Source organism: Dendrobates tinctorius, unplaced genomic scaffold, assembly GCF_039654945.1.
Source record: "Dendrobates tinctorius isolate UK_male_01 unplaced genomic scaffold, ASM3965494v1 ptg000114l, whole genome shotgun sequence".
NCBI classification, from domain to species: Eukaryota; Metazoa; Chordata; class Amphibia; order Anura; family Dendrobatidae; genus Dendrobates; species Dendrobates tinctorius.
The window spans coordinates 13,752,529-13,774,810 of record NW_027361782.1 but is presented as its reverse complement, the minus strand read 5'-3'; the positions used below and the strand labels follow the sequence as shown (position 1 = coordinate 13,774,810).

At 47.2% G+C, this 22,282-nt stretch overlaps 1 long non-coding RNA gene across 1 annotated transcript in view; it reads left to right on the top strand.

Annotated features, from left to right (window-relative positions):
* Positions 1 to 264: 264 nt before the first annotated feature.
* LOC141101102 (uncharacterized) overlaps positions 265 to 22,282 on the top strand; it is a 117,364-nt gene continuing 95,346 nt past the window's right edge. Inside the window, exon 1 of the long non-coding RNA XR_012234889.1 lies at positions 265 to 337. This is a non-coding gene — a long non-coding RNA (uncharacterized lncRNA). The remainder of the gene's footprint in view (positions 338 to 22,282) is intronic.

Below are 22,282 nucleotides of genomic sequence, written 5' to 3'. Positions count from 1 at the left end.
GACCGCGTCATATCGCTGGTCGGGATCGCTGGTGCATCGCTAAGTGTGACAGTACCTTTACTGAGTGCTGGTTAAAAAGCTGCCTCACGGGTTGTGTGGGCTTGTCAAATTACAGCCAGCAGGAGCTGAGAGGAATGAGCTGCTAGAGAGTGAGTGCAAGGATTATGCCCACCCACCACCAACATCATGTGATGCAAAGGTGTCTGTCAGGAGGAAAGACCCACCTCCTGTATTACTTTGATAGGCATAAAGAGCAGAGGAAAGCCCACCCCGGGAAGATGTCAGGGGTGAGCAGGAAGAACAGAGGAGACAGAACAATAAATATGGCAGCAGCAAGGTATACAGAAGGAGGCAATAGCCTGAGTGCAGAGAATAAAACCATCTATGCAGAGGAGCTGAGTAGCCAGCTCCAGGACCTGTCTCTGACCGCGGTAGGAGGATGGGAGTCAGAGCAGGTCAAACCACCAAATACCACAGCTGCGGCTGACCCAGTCATCGGGTATGAGGATACCCTGATAGGTCCCCTTCCTGTCCCCGCAGCCCCTACACCATGATGGGCACATTATAATATAGTGTGTGATCGGGCTACCCAATCCTCGGTGGTACACCCGGAACAGCTAGTGATCACTAGTGTAGTTCTCCAAACAGAACTGTCCCAGTCAGGAAGTGGCAGGTACTAGGCATTACCCTGGAAAAAGGAGTAAATGGTTATATTGGAGTAACTGTATATAGTTATTGAAGTTATCTGAATGATTTTCAGCCACTATTGAAGTTTTAGAAAGACTGTGAGGTTATGGACGGTGAAAAACCCAAAACTTTTAATGTAAAAAGTTAGCACTTCTTAAGGTGCTCCATCTTGGTAACGTCAGGCCTTTGGAAAGTGCCTTAATGCCACAGAACAAAAACCCATTTGGCGTGGCCGAAAACATGGTACAACGTATGGATCAACTATGCCTTGTAGCCCGCCCAAGGCCTACGTTGGGTGTTTGAGACGGGGCCCCCGAATCATACCAAAGGAAGGAAAATACCCCGGTCAGGGATGTACTGAACTTTGATGAAATTTTTTTATTTTGCTTGAATTGAGAGCAAGGGTTATACGGTTATACAATCGTATTTTAATGCCATGGTTATATATATTTATAGAATATAGTAAATGAATTGTATGAATGTCTATATGGTAACATTAATGCTTTGATATTTGATACGGGTATTTATACTGAATAGATAGTATTGTATTAATTTATATTTTTAGGGTATATATTTATCAAATACTAATTATTTGTAACTTTAAAGGAATGTGCCTCCCATAAAGGGAAGAAGAGCTACTGGTTTACATGTTTGACTGTTATACCCATTGTAATGCTGCATTACAGAAACATTTTGTATGTTTTGGTAACACCTGTATTGCTCTGCTCCATCCCGCGGACGTGCTGTGTTTAACGGGGGGGAATGTGGCACCCCTGAGGGTCCAGTTGCCACAGAGGTACTGCACCTCATCTAGAGGTGTGGTATCCCACCCTCAGGTAAGAAGGGAGCACGACCCAGGACTCCTAACACTTGCACCCATCACACACCAGGCTGGCCAGGAAAGGGTGTTAGAAGGTGAGTGGGAAAGGTAGGTAGAAGGGGAGGAGCTTAGGAGGTGGTGTGATGTATGTGATCCAATCAGTGAAAGAGAGCTGATAGTTAGTGGGAGGAGCTAGTCCTGAGGTAGATAGTTTGTTCTAGAAAGAGTCAGTCGGAGGCAGGCCAGCGGATGAGCAGAATGGACGTGGGGAGAGTAAGAGAGAAGCGAGAAACATCCCGAGTACGCTCCTAGACAGGAAAGAAGGGGTCCTAGGGGCACGGGTAGTGCGATAAGCTACCCATGGGGCCCGTATCTAGAAAAGGAAGGACCAGGTCATAGTAAGGGAGCCGACCCCTAAGCCTAGTGGAGAACAACGAACAAGGCTCAGCTAGTAAGCCGCATTCATTACTGGCAAAGGTAGCTATAGAGGATCCCGGGGCCTGACCCACTTCGCCCGGGGAGATTCGTGGCTGCTGGCTTGGGGACACTGTTTGCGAAGGCGCAGGGCAGGAAAGAGGAGGAGAGATCAGCGCAGAGTCGACGTGGCCTAGAAAGGTGAACACAAACAGGAGTCCTGAAAAGGTGTTCCTGATCTACCTGGGAGTTGGCTGGACCCCTTACCCGGAGGACACAGTACCAAGTGGGCTACCGCATGCAGGAACTGTGAGTAAAGACCCTGAAACTGCACCCAACTGTGTCACTTACATCTCGCCTGCCATACACTGCTTTCACCATCACCGGCTCACTATTACCATCTTAGCTGCCCTGGGACACAGTTCTGCCTGTGGAGAGCTACACCATTTCTGCTGCTGCTGCACCACCATTCCAGAGGAACTGTATAGCAGCGTCAGCTACTCCTAGCCGAATACTACGGGTGGCGTCATGATTCCCTCTTTTCCCTATCATTATCCTACCATCTTCCCCCTCATTGAACTTCCATCCTCTATTTAATTACTGGACCCCCAGGGCCACGGACTGGGTCACTATTACCACCGTGACACTTCCCCTTTAAAAGAGCCTGACCGGCCCGGTACCGAGTAACCCCCGGCCCTATGGGGCACTCCAACATCAGTCACTGTACAGGAGGAGGAGGTGAGCTGTGACATCACCTATTGTGAATGGTGGATTCTGTGTTATCTGCTATACACTCACTGGCCACTTTATTAGGTACACCATGCTAGTAACGGGTTGGACCCCCTTTTGCCTTCAGAACTGCCTCAATTCTTCGTGGCAGAGATTCAACAAGGTGCTGGAAGCATTCCTCAGAGATTTTGGACCATATTGACATGATGGCATCACACAGTTGGCGCAGATTTGTCGGCTGCACATCCCTGATGCGAATCTCCCGTTCCACCACATCCCAAAGATGCTCTATTGGATTGAGATCTGGTGACTGAGGAGGCCATTTGAGTACAGTGAACTCATTGTCATGTTCAAGAAACCAATCTGAGATGATTCGAGCTTTATGACATGGCGCATTATCCTGCTGAAAGTAGCCATCAGATGCCTGTTCTTAGCTGAGAGGAGTGGTACCCAGTGTGGTCTTCTGCTGCTGTAGCCCATCTGCCTCAAAGTTCGACGCACTGTGCGTTCAGAGATGCTCTTCTGCCTACCTTGGTTGTAACGGGTGGCAATTTGAGTCACTGTTGCCTTTCTATCAGCTCGAACCAGTATGCCCATTCTCCTCTGACCTCTGGCATCAACAAGGCATTTCCGGCCACAGAACTGCCGCTCACTGGATTTTTTTTCTTTTTCGGACCATTCTCTGTAAACCCTAGAGATGGTTGTGCGTGAAAATCCCAGTAGATCAGCAGTTTCTGAAATACTCAGACCAGCCCTTCTGGCACCAACAATCATGCCACGTTCAAAGGCACTCAAATCACCTTTCTTCCCCATACTGATGCTCGGTTTGAACTGCAGGAGATTGTCTTGACCATGTCTACATGCCTAAATGCACTGAGTTGCCGCCATGTGATTGGCTGATTAGAAATTAAGTCTTAACACACAGTTGGACAGGTGTACCTAATAAAGTGGCCAGTGAGTGTATATAGAGGTGCTATCAGTCATTGTACATGAGGAGGAGGAGGTGAGCTGTGACATCTCCTATTGTGAATGGTGGATCCTGTGTTATATACTGTATATAGAGGTGTTATCAGTCATTATAGAGAAGATGAGCTGTGACATTAAATATTTAATTATATGTGTAACTCAAATATCTGTACAAGATTCCACCCATGGACCTGTTGGTATGTCGAATGAAGATGGGGCTATGAGTATACAGTATGCCCTGAAGTCTATGACACTGAAAAAGCTGCAGAGAGATAAGTGCTGCCACTCTTTCAATGGATTACAGCTTCATTCACATGGGAAGGGCAACTTGTTATGTATGGTGGGGGCTCCACTTGTACGACGCCATTCATACATATATCACCAGTGCTATAGATGCTCAGCTCTAGTCTAGTTTAAAAACTCAGTCTGCTCTGCTGGATGTAACAATATCGGCTCTGCTTCATTTGCCTACCTGCTAACTAATAGAACAGGTCTTCGTAAGATTATATGGGACAACGCAATCCATTTGTCACATCCCACAGGGAGTATAAAATCAGCAATTATATTCGTCCGTGATGAGCAGTAAATTAACATCATCAGTGTTTTCTGAGTTCTGAATTTTCCACAAATTGACATTTTGTTACTGGATTACAGCGCACTCCTCGAAACTTTTGCATTAGTGCTGGAGCTGGTCCGCCTGAAAAATCTTTTCCATCTTCCTTCTGCTGTGAGTTAATAATTGAGAAGGTGAAGTCATCCACAGGACACAAAACCTTCACACCAGGGGCAATGACTGGAGCTAGTGGGACAACATGGCTCATGGCTCACCTGCAGCCTCCTACATGTGCCATGGGGGCTACACATGGTCATAACTAGGTGGCTAGAACTGTGGCTCAGTGATTAGCACAGTAATAACAATGGTGGCTAGAACTGTAGCTCAGTGGTTAGCACAGTCATATCTAAGTGGCTAGAACTGTGGCTCAGTGGTTAGCACAGTCATAACTAGGTGGCTAAAACTGTGGCTCAGTGGTTAGTACAGTCATAACTAGGTGGATAGAATTGTGGCTCAGTGATTAGCACAGTAATACTAGGTGGCTAAAACTGTGGCTCAGTGGTTAGTACAGTCATAACTAGGTGGATAGAATTGTGGCTCAGTGATTAGCACAGACATAGCTAGGTGGTTAGAACTGTAAGGCCGGGATCACACACAGCGAGATACGGCCGAGTCTCGCAGGTTAAAACCAAGCTCTGGTGCTGGCACTCCGAAGCGGAGCGTGCAGCCACACAGCAATACATGGAGCTGCACGCTGCGCTCCGGAGTGCCGGTGCCAGAGCTTGGTTTTAACCTGCGAGACTCGGCCGTATCTCGCTGTAGTGTGACTCCGGCCTAACTCAGTGGTTAGCACAGTCATAACTTAGTGGTTAGAACTATGGCTTAGTGGTTAGCATAGCCATAGATCAGTGGTTAGCAGTGTGGTAGAGCAGATATCATCATCATGACTCAGCAGGGGCGGACAGTGACAGCCACTGTGCAAGAAATATGTCTTGGCCCCCTCCCTGCCTGCCACGCTGCTTATTATGAAGTCAATCTGACCATGAGAACCCCCCCCGGAGCCTTAGGCTCAGAGCAACAGGCCAGATTCCCCTCATTATCACCTCTGCTAGCAGGGGAATATATCGAGTTCACAGAGCCCAAGTATATATTATATTACCTTATATGTCTGGTATCTACACCATCTCATGTCTGATAATGGGCCATTCCCCAAATAAATCAAGTTATCCCCGATGCCGATAAGGGATAACTTACTGACTTTTGGGGAACTGACCACTGGGACCCAATGTAATCCTGAGAACAGAATCTCTGGTGTCTCAGAAGCTCTGTAGATAATGGATAGAGCAGAGGCAGAGAATGCACAACTGTACTCCATTCAGGACAAGACTGCAGACCCCTGTTCTCAGAATCTATGGGGAGCTCAGCAGTTCTATAGAAAATGGAGAGAGCAGAGGCCGAGCATGCACAAAACTGCTCCATTCAGGACGAGACTGCAGACCCCTGTTCTCAGAATCTCTGGGGGGCTCAGCAGCTCTATAGATAATGGAGAGTGTAGAGGCCGAGCATGCACAACTCTGCTCCATTCAGGACAAGATTGCAGACCCATGTTGACAGAATCTCTGGGGTCTCAGAAGCTCTATAGATAATTTAGAGAGCAGAGGCCGAACATGCACAACTCTTCTCCATCCAGGACATGACTGCAGACCCCTGTTCTCACAATCTCTGGGGTATCAGAAGCTCTATAGATAATTTAGAGAGCAGAGGCCGAACATGCACAACTCTTCTCCATTCAGGACCTGACTGCAGACCCCTGTTCTCAGAATCTCTGGGGTCTCAGAAGCTCTATAGATAATTTAGAGAGTGGAGGCTGAGCATGCACAACTCTTCTCCATCCAGGACACGACTGCAGACCCCTGTTCTCAGAATCTTTGGGGGGGCAATGGTTGGATCCTATAGATCAGTGAGAACTTGATTATTTGGTGAATAAATCTTAAAAGATTCTGGCTGATTTTCCCATTCTTTACAATTAAAATATCACACATGAACCAAAAACAAATATGCTCACACATACATACACACACATACATCATACATACATACATATGTACATACACACACATATACATTGTGGCAGGATGGTTCACTTAGCTGCTGCCTGAGGTAGACACAGGAACACTTTTAGGTTAGAGTCTCTGGGTGGTTTATTGCTTCATAAACCATAAGGCTGGAGTCACACACAACGATTAAAAAAGCGGTCCGATTTTTAAGGCACAAAATTGCACAAAGATTTCTTGTCCAGGGATCCGTCTGTCATTCGAATTTCCGGCGATGAACAGATTTTATTCGCATCTAAGCATCCGTTTGACATCCAATACCAATGCCTGATGCTCTTTCCTGTTGACCTGGAGAAGTCTTGCGATTTAATCACAAGTCACACGTTTGGTGCGTTTTCAATGCGATTATTAATCGCATCCATAGACTTGCATTGGCGATTCTGATCCGAAAATCGGTGACAATCGCAGCATGCTGCGATTGTCTCGGTCTGAGGAACGGATCCGATAAAAAAACGGATGATGGGAGCAGCACCATAGAATAACATTGGGACGAATGCAATGCGATTTTTTTTATCGCATTGCATTCGTCCGATTTAATCGCTAGTGTGACTCCGGCCTAACACTCAAAATCATAACAAAAACAGCCCTCCTGGCACACATGAAAATAGAAAGTCCACATAAGCGTTTTTGCCGCGATTTTCGGCGCGAAAACGCTGTGAAAACGTTTAACCCCTTCATGACCCAGCCTATTTTGACCTTAATGACCTGGCCATTTTTTGCATTTCTGACCAGTGTCCCTTTATGAGGTAATAACTCAGGAACGCTTCAACGCATCTTAGCGATTCTGAGATTGTTTTTTCGTGACATATTGGGCTTCATGTTAGTGGTAAATTTAGGTTGAAAATTTTTGCGTTTATTTGTGAAAAAAATGGAAATTTAGCAAAAATTTTGAAAATTTTGCAATTTTCAATTGTTTAATTTTTATTCTGTTAAACCAGAGAGATATGTGACACAAACTAGTTAATAAATAACATTTCCAACATGTCTACTTTACATCAGCACAATTTTGGAAACAACAATTTTTTTGTTAGGAAGTTATAAGGGTTAAAAGTTAACCAGTGATTTCTCATTTTTACAACAAAATTTACAAAACCATTTTTTTAGGGACCACCTCACATTTAAAGTCACTTTGAGGGGTCTATATGGCAGAAAATACCCAAAAGTGACACCATTCTAAAAACTGCACCCCTCAAGCTACTTAAAACTACATTTAAGAAGATTATTAACCCTTCAGGTGCTTCACAGGAACTAAAGCAACGTGGAAGGAAAAAAAGGACATTTTAATTTTTCCAACAAAATTTTTTTTTTAGCATCAATGTTTTCATTTTCACCTGGGCAACAGGATAAAATGGATCCTAAAATTTGTTGAGCAATTTCTCCTGAGTACACTGATACCTCATATGTAGTCATAAACCACTGTTTGGGCGCACGGCAGGGCCCTGAAGGGAAGGAGCGCCGTTTGACTTTTGGAATGGAAAATTAGCTCCAATAGTTAGCGGACACCATGTCGTGTTTGGACTGCCCCTGTGTGCCTAAACAATGGAGTACCACCACAAGTGACCCCATTTTGGAAACTAGACACCCAAAGGAACTTATCTAGATACATAGTGAGCACTTTGAACCCCCAGGTAATTCACAAATTGATCTGTAAAAATGAAAAAGTACTTTTTTTTTCACCAAAAATTTCTTTTTGCCTACATTTTTTCATTTTTTCATGGGCAACAGGATAAAATGGATCCTAAAATTTGTTGGGCAATTTCTCCTGAGTACACTGATACCTCATATGTGGTCATAAACCACTGTTTGGGCGCACGGCAGGGCCCTGGAGGGAAGGAGCGCCATTTGACTTTTGGAATGGAAAATTAGCTCCAATAGTTAGGGGACACCATGTCGTGTTTGGACTGCCCCTGTGTGCCTAAACATTGGAATACCCCCACAAGTGACCCCATTTTGGAAACTAGACACCCCAACGAACTTATCTAGATGCATAGTGAGCACTTTGAACCCCCAGGTACTTCACAAATTGATCTGTAAAAATGAAAAAGTACTTTTTTTTTCAGAAAAAATTTCTTTTTGCCTACATTTTTTCATTTTTTCATGGGCAACAGGATAAAATAAATCCTAAAATTTGTTGGGCAATTTCTCCTGAGTACACTGATACCTCATATGTAGTCATAAACCACTGTTTGGGCGCACGGCAGGGCCCTGGAGGGAAGGAGCGCCATTTGACTTTTGGAATGGAAAATTAGCTCCAATAGTTAGCGGACACCATGTCGTGTTTGGACTGCCCCTGTGTGCCTAAACATTGGAGTACCCCCACAAGTGACCCCATTTTGGAAACTAGACACCCCAACGAACTTATCTAGATGCATAGTTAGCACTTTGAACCCCCAGGTACTTCACAAATTGATCTGTAAAAATGAAAAAGTACTTTTTTTTCACAAAAAATTTCTTTTTGCCTACATTTTTTCATTTTTTCATGGGCAACAGGATAAAATGGATCCTAAAATTTGTTGGGCAATTTCTCCTGAGTACACTGATACCTCATATGTAGTCATAAACCACTGTTTGGGCGCACGGCAGGGCCCTGGAGGGAAGGAGCGCCATTTGACTTTTGGAATGGAAAATTAGCTCCAATAGTTAGCGGACACCATGTCGTGTTTTGACTGCCGCTGTGTGCCTAAACATTGGAGTACCCCCACAAGTGACCCCATTTTGGAAACTAGACACCCCAACGAACTTATCTAGATGCATAATGAGCACTTTGAACCCCCAGGTAATTCACAAATTGATCTGTAAAAATGAAAAAGTACTTTTTTTTTCACAAAAAAATTCTTTTTGCCTACATTTTTTCATTTTTTCATGGGCAACAGGATTAAATGGATCCTAAAATTTGTTGGGCAATTTCTCCTGAGTACACTGATACCTCATATGTAGTCATAAACCACTGTTTGGGCGCACGGCAGGGTCCTGGAGGGAAGGAGCACCATTTGACTTTTGGAATGGAAAATTAGCTCCAATAGTTAGCGGACACCATGTCGTGTTTGGACTGCCCCTGTGTGCCTAAACATTGGAGTACCCCCACAAGTGACCCCATTTTGGAAACTAGACACCCCAACGAACTTATCTAGATGCATAATGAGCACTTTGAACCCCCAGGTAATTCACAAATTGACCTGTAAAAATGAAAAAGTACTTTTTTTTTTCACAAAAAAATTCTTTTTGCCTACATTTTTTCATTTTTTCATGGGCAACAGGAATAAATGGATCCTAAAATTTGTTGGGCAATTTCTCCTGAGTACACTGATACCTCATATGTAGTCATAAACCACTGTTTGGGCGCACGGCAGGGTCCTGGAGGGAAGGAGCGCCATTTGACTTTTGGAATGGAAAATTAGCTCCAATAGTTAGCGGACACCATGTCGTGTTTGGACTGCCCCTGTGTGCCTAAACATTGGAGTACCCCCACAAGTGACCCCATTTTGGAAACTAGACACCCCAACGAACTTATCTAGATGCATAATGAGCACTTTGAACCCCCAGGTAATTCACAAATTGATCTGTAAAAATGAAAAAGTACTTTTTTTTTCACAAAAAAATTCTTTTTGTCTACATTTTTTCATTTTTTCATGGGCAACAGGATTAAATGGATCCTAAAATTTGTTGGGCAATTTCTCCTGAGTACACTGATACCTCATATGTAGTCATAAACCACTGTTTGGGCGCACGGCAGGGCCCTAGAGGGAAGGAGCGCCATTTGACTTTTTGAATGGAAAGTTAGCTCCAATCATTAGCGGACACCAGGTCGCTTATGGAAAGTATGTAGTGTACGTCAGGTTGGTGTGTGTGGTAGGGTATGCACCACACACCCACCAACCTGACGTACACTACGCCACACACACACACCAACCTGACGTACACTTCGCCACACATACCAACCTGACACTACATCAGGTTGGTGTGTGTGGCGTAGTGTGCGTCAGGTTGGTGTGTGGTGTGGTGTAGTGTAGTGTACGTCAGGTTGTTGTGTGTGTTATAGTATACACCACACACACACCAACCTGACGTACACTACGCCACACACACACACACACACCAACCTGACGTACACTTCGCCATACATACCAACCTGACACTACATCAGGTTGGTGTGTGTGGCGTAGTGTACGTCAGGTTGGTGTGTGGTGTAGTGTACGTCAGGTTGGTGTGTGTGGTGTAGTACACACCACACACACCAACCTGACGTACACTACGCCACACACACACCAACCTGACGTACACTACGCCACACATACCAACCTGACACTACATCAGGTTGGTGTGTGTGGCGTAGTGTACGTCAGGTTGGTGTGTGGTGTGGTGTAGTGTACGTCAGGTTGGTGTGTGTGGTATAGTATACACCACACACCAACCTGACGTACACTATGCCACACACACACAACAACCTGACATACACTACCCCACACATACCAACCTGACACTACATCAGGTTGGTGTGTGTGGCTTAGTGTACATCAGGTTGGTGTGTGGTGTGGTGTACGTCAGGTTGGTATGTGTGGTATAGTATACACCACACACACACCAACCTGGCGTACACTATGCCACACACACACACCAACCTGACGTACACTATGCCACATATACCAATCTGATACATTAGGTTGGTGTGTGTGGCGTAGTGTACGTCAGGTTGGTGTGTGGTGTAGTGTACGTCAGGTTGGTGTGTGTGGTGTAGTACACACCACACACACACACACACCAACCTGATGTACACTACGCCACACACACACACACCAACCTGACGTACACTACGCCACACATACCAACCTGATACTACATCAGGTTGGTGAGTGTGGTGTAGTGTACGTCAGGTTGGTGTGTGTGGTGTGGTGTACGTCAGGTTGGTGTGTGTGGTGTGGTGTTGTGTATGTCAGGCTGGTGTGGGTGAGTTCTGTAGTGGAGTGTCAGGATGTGTTTAGTCCATGGACGTGTGATGAATTCTGAAGCATTCATTCAAACACAGTCCAGGTTTGTCGGGACACGTTTCACATTGGAAACGAGTTTCCCTTCTTGTCCCCCTTTTATAGCATACCCGGCACCGTTTTTTTTTTCTCTCCTCACGGGGAAAATGTTGCCCTGGTACCATACGGGAAACTTGAGTTCCAGGGGTGCTGGGGCGCACTCCGTCCTCCTCTCCAAAAATCATGGCCTTTATCACCGCCTCCTGGAAATCAAGGAAGGAGTGGTTCTGGCCTGCACATCGTGATAGCACGCATGCGTTATACAGTGCCATTTGTACGAGGTACACAGCCAGTTTTTTGTACCACACCTTCGTTTTCCGCATGGCACTATAGGGCTGGAGGGCTTGATCAGAAAGATCAACCCCCCCATGTGATGGTTGTACGCCAGGACACAGTCCGGTTTGTGGACCGGTACTGGGGTACCTCGAATGGTGGTGGCCGTGGTGCCGGGACCATGGATTGTGGTCAAGACAAAGACATCTCTTTTGTCTTTGAACTTGACCACAAGCATGTTGCCGCTACATTGGGCTCGAGTCTCACCCTTTCGGAGAGGCTGCTCAATTAGCGGCAAAGGGAGACCCCTCTGGTTTCTGCGCACGGTACCGCAAGCGACGGTAGCTCTGGCAGAGAGGGATTGAAATAGTGTGATGCTTGTATAAAAGTTATCAACGTACAGATGGTAACCTTTATCAAGCAGAGGGTGGACCAAATCCCACACTATTTTCCCACTCACCCCCAAAGCAAGTGGACATTCTGGGGGCTGGATCCTACTGTCCTTTCCTTGGTAAACTCTAAAGCTGAGAGTGTACCCTGAGGTACTCTCACACAGCTTGTAGAGTTTCATCCCGTACCTTGCCCTTTTGCTGGGCAGGTACTGACGGAACTGAAGCCTCCCTTTGAAGTGGATGAGGGATTCATCCACACAAATTTCCCTTTCGGGAATGTACACTTCAGCAAACTTGTTGTTGAAGTGTTCGACGACTGGCCGAATTTTGAACAGTCTATCAAAATTCGGGTCATCGCGGGGAAGGATTTCAGTGTTGTCCCTGAAATGAAGACATTTATGAATAGCCTCAAACCGTTTCCGAGTCATCACCATGCCAAATACTGGAGTTTGATATAAAATATCAGTACTCCAGTATTGGCGAATTTCTGGTTTCTTCACAATCCCCATGTGAAGGACCAGTCCCCAATATTTAATCATTTCTACAGAGTCCACAGGACTCCAAGTAGAGAATGAAGAAATTGGGTGTTCCGCCAAAAATTGTTGGGCATACAAGTTTGTTTGCTCCACCATGAGACTGACGATTGACTCCGAGAAAAAGACTTTGAAAAAGTCTATTTCCCTGAAGTTGGCAGTCTCAAACTGGATTCCTGATTGGGGAACAAAATCAGGAATCCGTGGAGCAAAATTTTCAGGGACGGGGGTCCAGGAGGGAGCACTAGTGCTAGGTTGGGCGTCACTAGCACTAGGTTGGGGGAAACTCACACTTGGCTGTGAGACTTCCTCCAAGATACCCGACTCTTCCTCTAAGGCCTCCGACTCTTCCTCCCTGGGCTCCGGACGATTTCTCGTCCTGCGACATCTCGGTGGTGGCAAGTCTGTGTCGCTGGAAGAGGAAGCGTGGGAGGAATAGAGAAAGGTGGGGTCATCTCTCTCACTATCACTATCAGTATCAGAGGCAATAATTTCATATGCCTCCTGAACTGAGTAGACCCTTTGGGACTGGGATGAGCGGGACATTGTGCGTGTGGTGTGTGTGCGTGTGTAAAAATCCTTTATTATAGTGTGCGTGTGCGTGTGTATGTGCGAGTGTTTGGTGAAACTTTTTACTGGAGAATGGGCTGTCAGGAGGGGACTGTCAGGCGCGCAGGGGGCAGGAGGGGACTGTCAGGTGCGCGGGGGGCAGGAGGGGACTGTCAGGCGCGCGGGGGGCAGGAGGGGACTGTCAGGCGCAGGAGGGCGCTGAGGAGAATTAGGTGGAGACGGAACCAGCGGCGGCAGCAACAGTGGGGGTGATCAGGGGTGTTGGGGGGTGATGAGGGGTGCTGGGGCGTGATAAGGGGTGCTGGGGGGTGATCAGGGGCAGAGGGGGGCTGTCAGGCATCGGGGGGCAGGAGGTTGCTGAGGAGATAAGGAAATAAAAAAACCTGCAGCAGCAGGGGATAATCAGGGGTTAATCAAGGGGCAGGGGTTAATCAGGGGTGGCAGAGGTTAATCAGGGGGGGCAGAGGTTAATGAGGGTGATCACTGGGACACAGGAGGGGGCTCTCAGACACAGGAGGCAGTAGGCGGCTGAGGAGCTCGCAGATGTGGATCAGCAGGTGGATGATCGGGGGTGCTGGGGGAGATCGGGGGTGCTGGGGGAGGATCAAGGGTGCTGGGGGATGATCAAGGGTGCTGGGGGATGATCAGGGGTGCTGGGGGATCACCAGGGGCAGAGGAGGGCTGTCAGGCACCGGGGGGGGCAGAAGGTGGCGGAGGAGATAAAGAAATAAAAGAACCTGCAGCAACAGGGGTTAATCAGGGGGGCAGGGGTTAATCAGGGGGGCAGGGGTTAATCGGGGGCAGGGGTTAATGAGGGTGATTACTGGGGCTCTCAGTCACAGGAGGCAGTAGGCGGCTGAGGAGCGCAGAAGAAGTAACAGCAGGTGGATGATCGGGAGTGCTGGGGGAGATCGGGGGGTGCTGGGGGAGATCGGGGGGTGCTGGGGGAGATCGGGGGTCCTGGGGGAGGATCAAGGGTGCTGGGGGATGATCAGGGGTGCTGGGGGATCACCAGGGGCAGAGGGGGGCTGTCAGGCACCGGGGGGCAGGAGGTGGCGGAGGATATAAAGAAATAAAAGAACCTGCAGCAGCAGGGGTTAATCAGGGGGGCAGGGGTTAATCAGGGGGGCAGGGGTTAATGAGGGTGATTACTGGGGCTCTCAGTCACAGGAGGCAGTAGGCGGCTGAGGAGCGCAGAAGAGGTAACAGCAGGTGGATGATCGGGAGTGCTGGGTGAGATCGGCGGTGCTGGGGGGAGATCGGGGGTGCTGGGGGGAGATTGGGGGTGCTGGGGGAGGATCAGGGGGCAGGGGTGAGTGAGCGGAGGTGGGAGGGGCTGGAATTAGGCGGTGGAGGGGAAGTTATACTACCGGAAGGCAGTGGTGGCAGCGGCAGCGGCGATGACAGCGGTGACAGCGGCGGCGGCGATCGCAGGTCAGGGCGGCAGTCTGGCACCTCGTTCCTCAGCTTCCACGGACAGGATGAAGTTGAGGAACGAGGCAGCCATGATTTTACCCCGCCCCTCCACATCTGATTGGAGGGCTAGCGTCACATGGACGCTAGCTCCAATCAGATGCGAGGGGGGTGACAAAAAGGTCACTGGGAGTGATCGTATCCCCGGGGGGGCGAAGCCACCCCCCCTGGGGTCAAGTCTAGGTCCCCCTGTACCGGCGGGTCGGGTGAACTTTCATTGAACCCGCTCACCCGACCCGCAGGAGGGAGATCTTTTCATGACACTGCATAGGCGTCATGGGTCGTTTTGCCACGACTTTTCATGACGCCTATGTGGCGTCAAAGGTCGTGAAGGGGTTAAAAATCGTGTACAGAACGCCCCCCATGCATTCCTATGGCATTCCGCACAAGCTGTGCTAATGCTGCGCTTTTTTCCGCGTCAGAATCGCATTGCGGAAAAAATCGCAGCATGCTCATTCTTTTGTGCGGAATCGCAAAGAATTGCCGCGATTCCGCACCCATAGGAATGCATGAGAATCGCTTACTTCCCGCATGTGGCTATGCCCACCATGCGGGATGTTAAGCGTCTCATGTGCGGTTGGTACCCACGGTGTGGAGGAGAGGAGACTGTCCTCCAGGCCCTGGGTACCATACCCCTGTAAAAAAAGAATAAAAAATAAAAAATCGGTGTATATTTACCTTCCGGCGTCCCGCGCTGCATTCCCGGCCTAAGCGTTCCCAGTAATGCCTTGCGGCAAGGCCCTGTGATGACGTAGTCTCGCGTGACCCTAGCGGTCTTGTGAGATCGCTATAGCAACGCGAGACCAACGTCATCACAAGTCTCGCAAGGCATTACTGGGAACGCTGTGGCCCGGGATGGCAGCGCGGGACGTCGGAAGGTAAATATACACCGATTTTTTATTTTTTTATCATTTTAAGGCTGTGTGCACACGCTGCGGATTAGGTGCGGATTAATCCGCGCGGATTTTGTAAAATCCGCAGGTGAAACCGCAGGTCAAAAGACCTGCGGTTTTACCTGCGGATTGGTCTGCGGTTTTGCCCTGCGGTTTTTCATCTCCTCAATGGAGGAGATGGCAAACCGCAGGGGAATCCGCAGAAAGAATTGACATGTCAATTCTTTCTGCGGATTGAAAACCGCAGATAATCTGCGCGGAAAGTTCCGCACCGTCTGCACTGCGGTTTTTGATTCCCATAGGGAATAATGGTACTGTACACCGCAGCAAAAACTGCTGCGGGTCCGCAGCGGCCAAAACCGCTGCGGAGCCGCAGCAAAATCCGCAGCGTGTGCACACAGCCTTAACATTCTATCTTTTACTATTGATGCTGCATAGGTGGCCTCAATAGTAAAAACCTGGTCACACTTGTCAAACACTATGTTTGACGAGTGTGACCAACCTGTCAATCACTTTCCAAGCGATGCTTCAAATCGCTTGGAAAGTGTTTGAATATCGCACGTGAAATCATAATCGCTGTAAAATCGCGGTGAAATCGCGCGGGAAAAAAACGCACGATTTCTGGGAAGGAGTCCGGTTTTCTGAGTGCGTTTTAACACGCAACGTGGGCACAAAGCCTAAGGCTCCCACCCAGGGCTGGACTGGGACAAAAAAGCAGCCCTACCACACCAGCCCACATACTATAACACTTCCCACCCTGATCAGTAAATTTGACTATACTTTGTCAACAATACTCTTAAGGCTATGTGCCCACGTAGCGATTCTCATGTAGAATGTACCTGAGCATAATCGCACACCCTGCTCCCGGGAAAACGCATGCGTTTTTTGACGCGCTTTTTTAAGCATTTGTCAAGCGATTTTGCATGTATTTTCCTAAGCGTTTTCGCCCATATAATTGATGGTATGCGGAATCGCGGGCGATTCCGCAAAGTTAATGAACATGCTGCGTTTTTTACCGCTAAGCAATTCCGCAGTGGTAAAAAAAATGCACCATTTGCACAACATGTGCGTTTTCTATTCAAAGTGCATGGAATGCTTTTTCTAAGTGTTTCCGTGGTAGAATCGCGCATTTAAAAATGTCGCGGAAACGCTTAAAAAACGTTACGTGGGCACACAGCCTGAAGGCGTTATTTGAAGAGCCATATGTGAATGGCGCCGCAGTGTGCATGATCGACCACAGGTTCATTTACATGGTGCTCTTTAGAGCTCTAGTTCTCGGGACCATGGGGGCCCAGCGGTTGGACCCCAGTGATTGGAAAGTTCTTGGGACAGGGGATTACTTGGGATAATCCAGTTAAATGGGTTTCCCTTTTTTTTTTTATTTTCCCATAGGAATACTGAAAATAGTAAACAAGTACTGCCTTCCCAAAGACAACTGTTGCCTCTCCAAGAACAGTACAGGACAGGAGAAGTGGAGCTGTGCAGTGTATATACACAGGACAGGAGAAATGGCACCCTGCAGTGTACATATACATGACAGGAGAAGTGGTACTGTGCAGTGCATATATGCAGGACAGGTGGAGCGGTACTGTGCAGTGTATATATACAGGGCAGGGGAAGTGGTACTGTGCAGTGTATATACACAGGACAGGAGAAATGGCACCCTGCAGTGTACATATACATGACAGGAGAAGTGGTACTGTGCAGTGCATATATGCAGGACAGGAGGAGCGGTACTGTGCAGTGTATATACAGGACAGGGGAAGTGGTACTGTGCAGTGCATATATGCAGGACAGGAGAAATGGCACCCTGCAGTGTATATATACAGGACAGGAGGGGTGGTACTGTGCAGTGCATATATGCAGGACAGGTGGAGCGGTACTGTGCAGTGTATATATACAGGGCAGGGGAAGTGGTACTGTGCAGTGTATATACACAGGACAGGAGAAATGGCACCCTGCAGTGTATATATACAGGACAGGAGGGGTGGTACTGTGCAGTGTATATATGCAGGACAGGTGGAGCGGTACTGTGCAGTGTATATATACAGGGCAGGGGAAGTGGTACTGTGCAGTGTATATACACAGGACAGGAGAAATGGCACCCTGCAGTGTACATATACATGACAGGAGAAGTGGTACTGTGCAGTGCATATATGCAGGACAGGAGGAGCGGTACTGTGCAGTGTATATACAGGACAGGGGAAGTGGTACTGTGCAGTGCATATATGCAGGACAGGAGAAATGGCACCCTGCAGTGTATATATACAGGACAGGAGGGGTGGTACTGTGCAGTGCATATATGCAGGACAGGTGGAGCGGTACTGTGCAGTGTATATATACAGGGCAGGGGAAGTGGTACTGTGCAGTGTATATACACAGGACAGGAGAAATGGCACCGTGCAGTGTACATATACATGACAGGAGAAGTGGTACTGTGCAGTGCATATATGCAGGACAGGTGGAGCAGTACTGTGCAGTGTATATATACAGGGCAGGGGAAGTGGTACTGTGCAGTGTATATACACAGGACAGGAGAAATGGCACCCTGCAGTGTATATATACAGGACAGGAGGGGTGGTACTGTGCAGTGTATATATGCAGGACAGGTGGAGCGGTACTGTGCAGTGTATATATACAGGGCAGGGGAAGTGGTACTGTGCAGTGTATATACACAGGACAGGAGAAATGGCACCCTGCAGTGTACATATACATGACAGGAGAAGTGGTACTGTGCAGTGCATATATGCAGGACAGGTGGAGCAGTACTGTGCAGTGTATATATACAGGGCAGGGGAAGTGGTACTGTGCAGTGTATATACACAGGACAGGAGAAATGGCACCCTGCAGTGTACATATACATGACAGGAGAAGTGGTACTGTGCAGTGCATATATGCAGGACAGGTGGAGCAGTACTGTGCAGTGTATATATACAGGGCAGGGGAAGTGGTACTGTGCAGTGTATATACACAGGACAGGAGAAATGGCACCCTGCAGTGTACATATACATGACAGGAGAAGTGGTACTGTGCAGTGCATATATGCAGGACAGGTGGAGCAGTACTGTGCAGTGTATATATACAGGGCAGGGGAAGTGGTACTGTGCAGTGTATATACACAGGACAGGAGAAATGGCACCCTGCAGTGTACATATACATGACAGGAGGAGTGGTACTGTGCAGTGCATATACACAGGACAGGAGAAATGGCACCCTGCAGTGTACATATACATGACAGGAGAAGTGGTACTGTGCAGTGCATATATGCAGGACAGGTGGAGCGGTACTGTGCAGTGTGTATATACAGGGCAGGGGAAGTGGTACTGTGCAGTGTATATACACAGGACAGGAGAAATTGCACCCTGCAGTGTACATATACATGACAGGAGGAGTGGTACTGTGCAGTGTATATATGCAGGACAGGAGGAGCGGTACTGTGCAGTGTATATATACAGGGCAGGGGAAGTGGTACTGTGCAGTGTATATACACAGTACAGGAGAAGTGGTACTGTGCAGTGTATATATGCAGGACAGGAGGAGCGATACTGTGCAGTGTATATACACAGTACAGGGGAAGTGGTACTGTGCAGTGTATATACACAGTACAGGAGAAGTGGTACTGTTCAGAGTATATATGCAGGACAGGAGAAGTGGTACTGTGCAGTGTATATATGCAGGACAGGAGGAGCAGTACTGTGCAGTGTTACAGGACAGGGGAAGTGGTACTGTGCAGTGTATATACACAGTACAGGCGCAGTGGTACTGTGCAGTGCATATAAGCAGGACAGGAGGAGTGGTACTGTGCAGTTTATATATACAGGACATGAGGAGTGGTACTGTGCTGTGTACATATACAGGACAGGAGAAGTGGTACTGTGCAGTGCATATATACAGGACAGGAGGAGTGGTACTGTGCAGGGTATATATAAAGACAGAGTGGTACTGTGCAGTGTATATATACAGGAAAGGAGAAGTGGCACCGTGCCGTGTATATATACAGGACAGGAGGAGTGGTACTGTGCAGTGTATATATACAGGACAGGAGGAGTGGTACTGTGCAGTGTATATATGCAGAACAGGAGGAGCAGTACTGTGCAGTGTATATATACAGGACAGGATAAGTGGTACTGTGCAGTGTATATATACAGGACAGGAGGAGTGGTACTGTGCAGTGTATATATACAGGACAGGAGAAGTGGCACCGTGCCGTGTATATATACAGGACAGGAGGAGTGGTACTGTGCAGTGTGTATATACAGGACAGGAGGAGTGGTGCTGTGCAGGGTATATATATATATATATATATACCCTATATATACCCTATATATATATATATGTATATATATATATACAGTCATGGCCAAAAGTATTGACACCCCTGCAATTCTGTCAGATAATATTCAGTTTCTTCCTGAAAATGATTGCAAACACAAATTCTTTGGTATTATTATCTTCATTTAATTTGTCTTAAATGAAAAAACACAAAAGAGAATGAAGCAAAAAGCAAAACATTGATCATTTCACACAAAACTCCAAAAATGGGTCGGACAAAAGTATTGGCACCCTCAGCCGAATACTTGGTTGCACAACCTTTAGCCAAAATAACTGCGACCAACCGCTTCCGGTAACCATCAATGAGTTTCTTACAATGCTCTGCTGGAATTTTAGACCATTCTTCTTTAGCAAACTACTCCAGGTCCCTGATATTTGAAGGGTGCCTTCTCCAAACTGCCATTTTTAGATCTCTCCACAGGTGTTCTATGGGATTCAGGTCTGGACTCATTGCTGGCCACCTTAGATGTCTCCAGTGCTTTCTCTCAAACCATTTTCTAGTGCTTTTTGAAGTGTGTTTTGGGTCATTGTCCTGCTGGAAGACCCATGACCTCTGAGAGAGACCCAGCTTTCTCACACTGGGCCCTACATTATGCTGCAAAATTTGTTAGTAGTCTTCAGACTTCATAATGCCATGCACACGGTCAAGCAGTCCAGTGCCAGTGGCAGGAAAGCAACCCCAAAACATCAGGGAACCTCCGCCATGTTTGACTGTAGGGACCGTGTACTTTTCTTTGAATGCCTCTTTTTTCTACTGTAAACTCTATGTTGATGCTTTTGCCCTAAAAGCTCTACTTTTGTCTCATCTGACCAGAGAACATTCTTCCAAAATGTTTTAGGCTTTTTCAGGTAAGTTTTGGCAAACTCCAGCCTGGCTTTTTTATGTCTCGGGGTAAGAAGTGGAGTCTTCCTGGGTCTCCTACCATACAGTCCCTTTTCATTCAGATGCCGACGGATTGTACGGGTTGACACCGTTGTACCCTCGGACTGCAGGGCAGCTTGAACTTGTTTGGATGTTAGTGGAGGTTCTTTATCCAACATCCGCACAATCTTACGTTGAAATCTCTTGTCAATTTTTCTTTTCCGGCCACATCTAGGGAGGTTAGCCACAGTGCCATGGGCTTTAAACTTCTTGATGACACTGTGCACGGTAGACACAGGAACATTCAGGTCTTTGGAGATGGACTTGTAGCCTTGAAATTGCTTATGCTTCCTCACAATTTGGTTTCTCAAGTTCTCAGACAGTTCTTTGGTCTTCTTTCTTTTCTCCATGCTCAATGTGGTACACACAAGGACACAGGACAGAGGTTGAGTCAACTTTAATCCATGTTAACTGGCTGCAAGTGTGATTTAGTTATTGCCAACACCTGTTAGGTGCCACAGGTAAGTTACAGGTGCTGTTAATTACATAAATTAGAGAAGCATCACATGATTTTTCAAACAGTGCCAATACTTTTGTCCACCCTCTTTGTTATGTTTGGTGTGGAATTATATCCAATTTGGCTTTAGGACAATTCTTTTTGTGTTTTTTCATTTAAGACAAATTAAATGAACATAATAATACCAAAGAATTTGTGTTTGCAATCATTTTCAGGAAGAAACTGAGTATTATCTGACAGAATTGCAGGGGTGTCAATACTTTTGGCCATGACTGTATAAGGTTCAGTCCTTGGGCCCCTGCTGTTCTCTATTTACACCTTTGGCCTGGGACAGCTCATAGAATCTCATGGCTTTCAGTATCATCTTTATGCTGATGACACACAGATCTACATCTCTGGACCAGATATCATCTCCCTACTAACCAGAATCCCTCAATGTCTGTCCACTATTTCATCCTTCTTCTCCGCTAGATTTCTGAAACTCAACATGGACAAAACAGAATTCATCATCTTTCCCCCATCTCACGTGACCCCCCCTACGAACCTATCAATTACAGTAAATGACTGCCCACTCTCCCCAGTCCCACAAGCTCGCTGCCTCGGAGTAATCCTTGACGCTGATCTCTCCTTCAAACCACATATCCAAACCCTTTCCACTTCCTGCCGACTTCAACTCAAAAATATTTCACGAATCTGTTCATTCCTCACCCAAGAATCTGCAAAAACCCTAGTCCATGCCCTCATCATCTCTCGCCTTAACTACTGCAACCTCATGCTCTGTGGCCTCCCCTCAAACACTCTCGCACCCCTCCAATCTATTCTAAACTCTGCTGCCCGACTAATCCACCTGTCCCCCTGCTATTCCCCAGCTTCTCCCCTCTGTCAATCCCTTCACTGGCTCCCAATTGCCAAGAGACTCCATTACAAAACCCTAACCATGACATACAAAGCCATCCACAACTTGTCTCCTCCATACATCTGTGACCTCGTCTCCCGGTACTTTCCCGCACGCAACCTCCGATCCTCACAAGATCTCCTTCTCTACTCCCCTCTTATCTCCTCTTCCCACAATCGCATACAAGATTTCTCTCGCGCATCACCCCTACTCTGGAACTCTCTACCACAACATATCA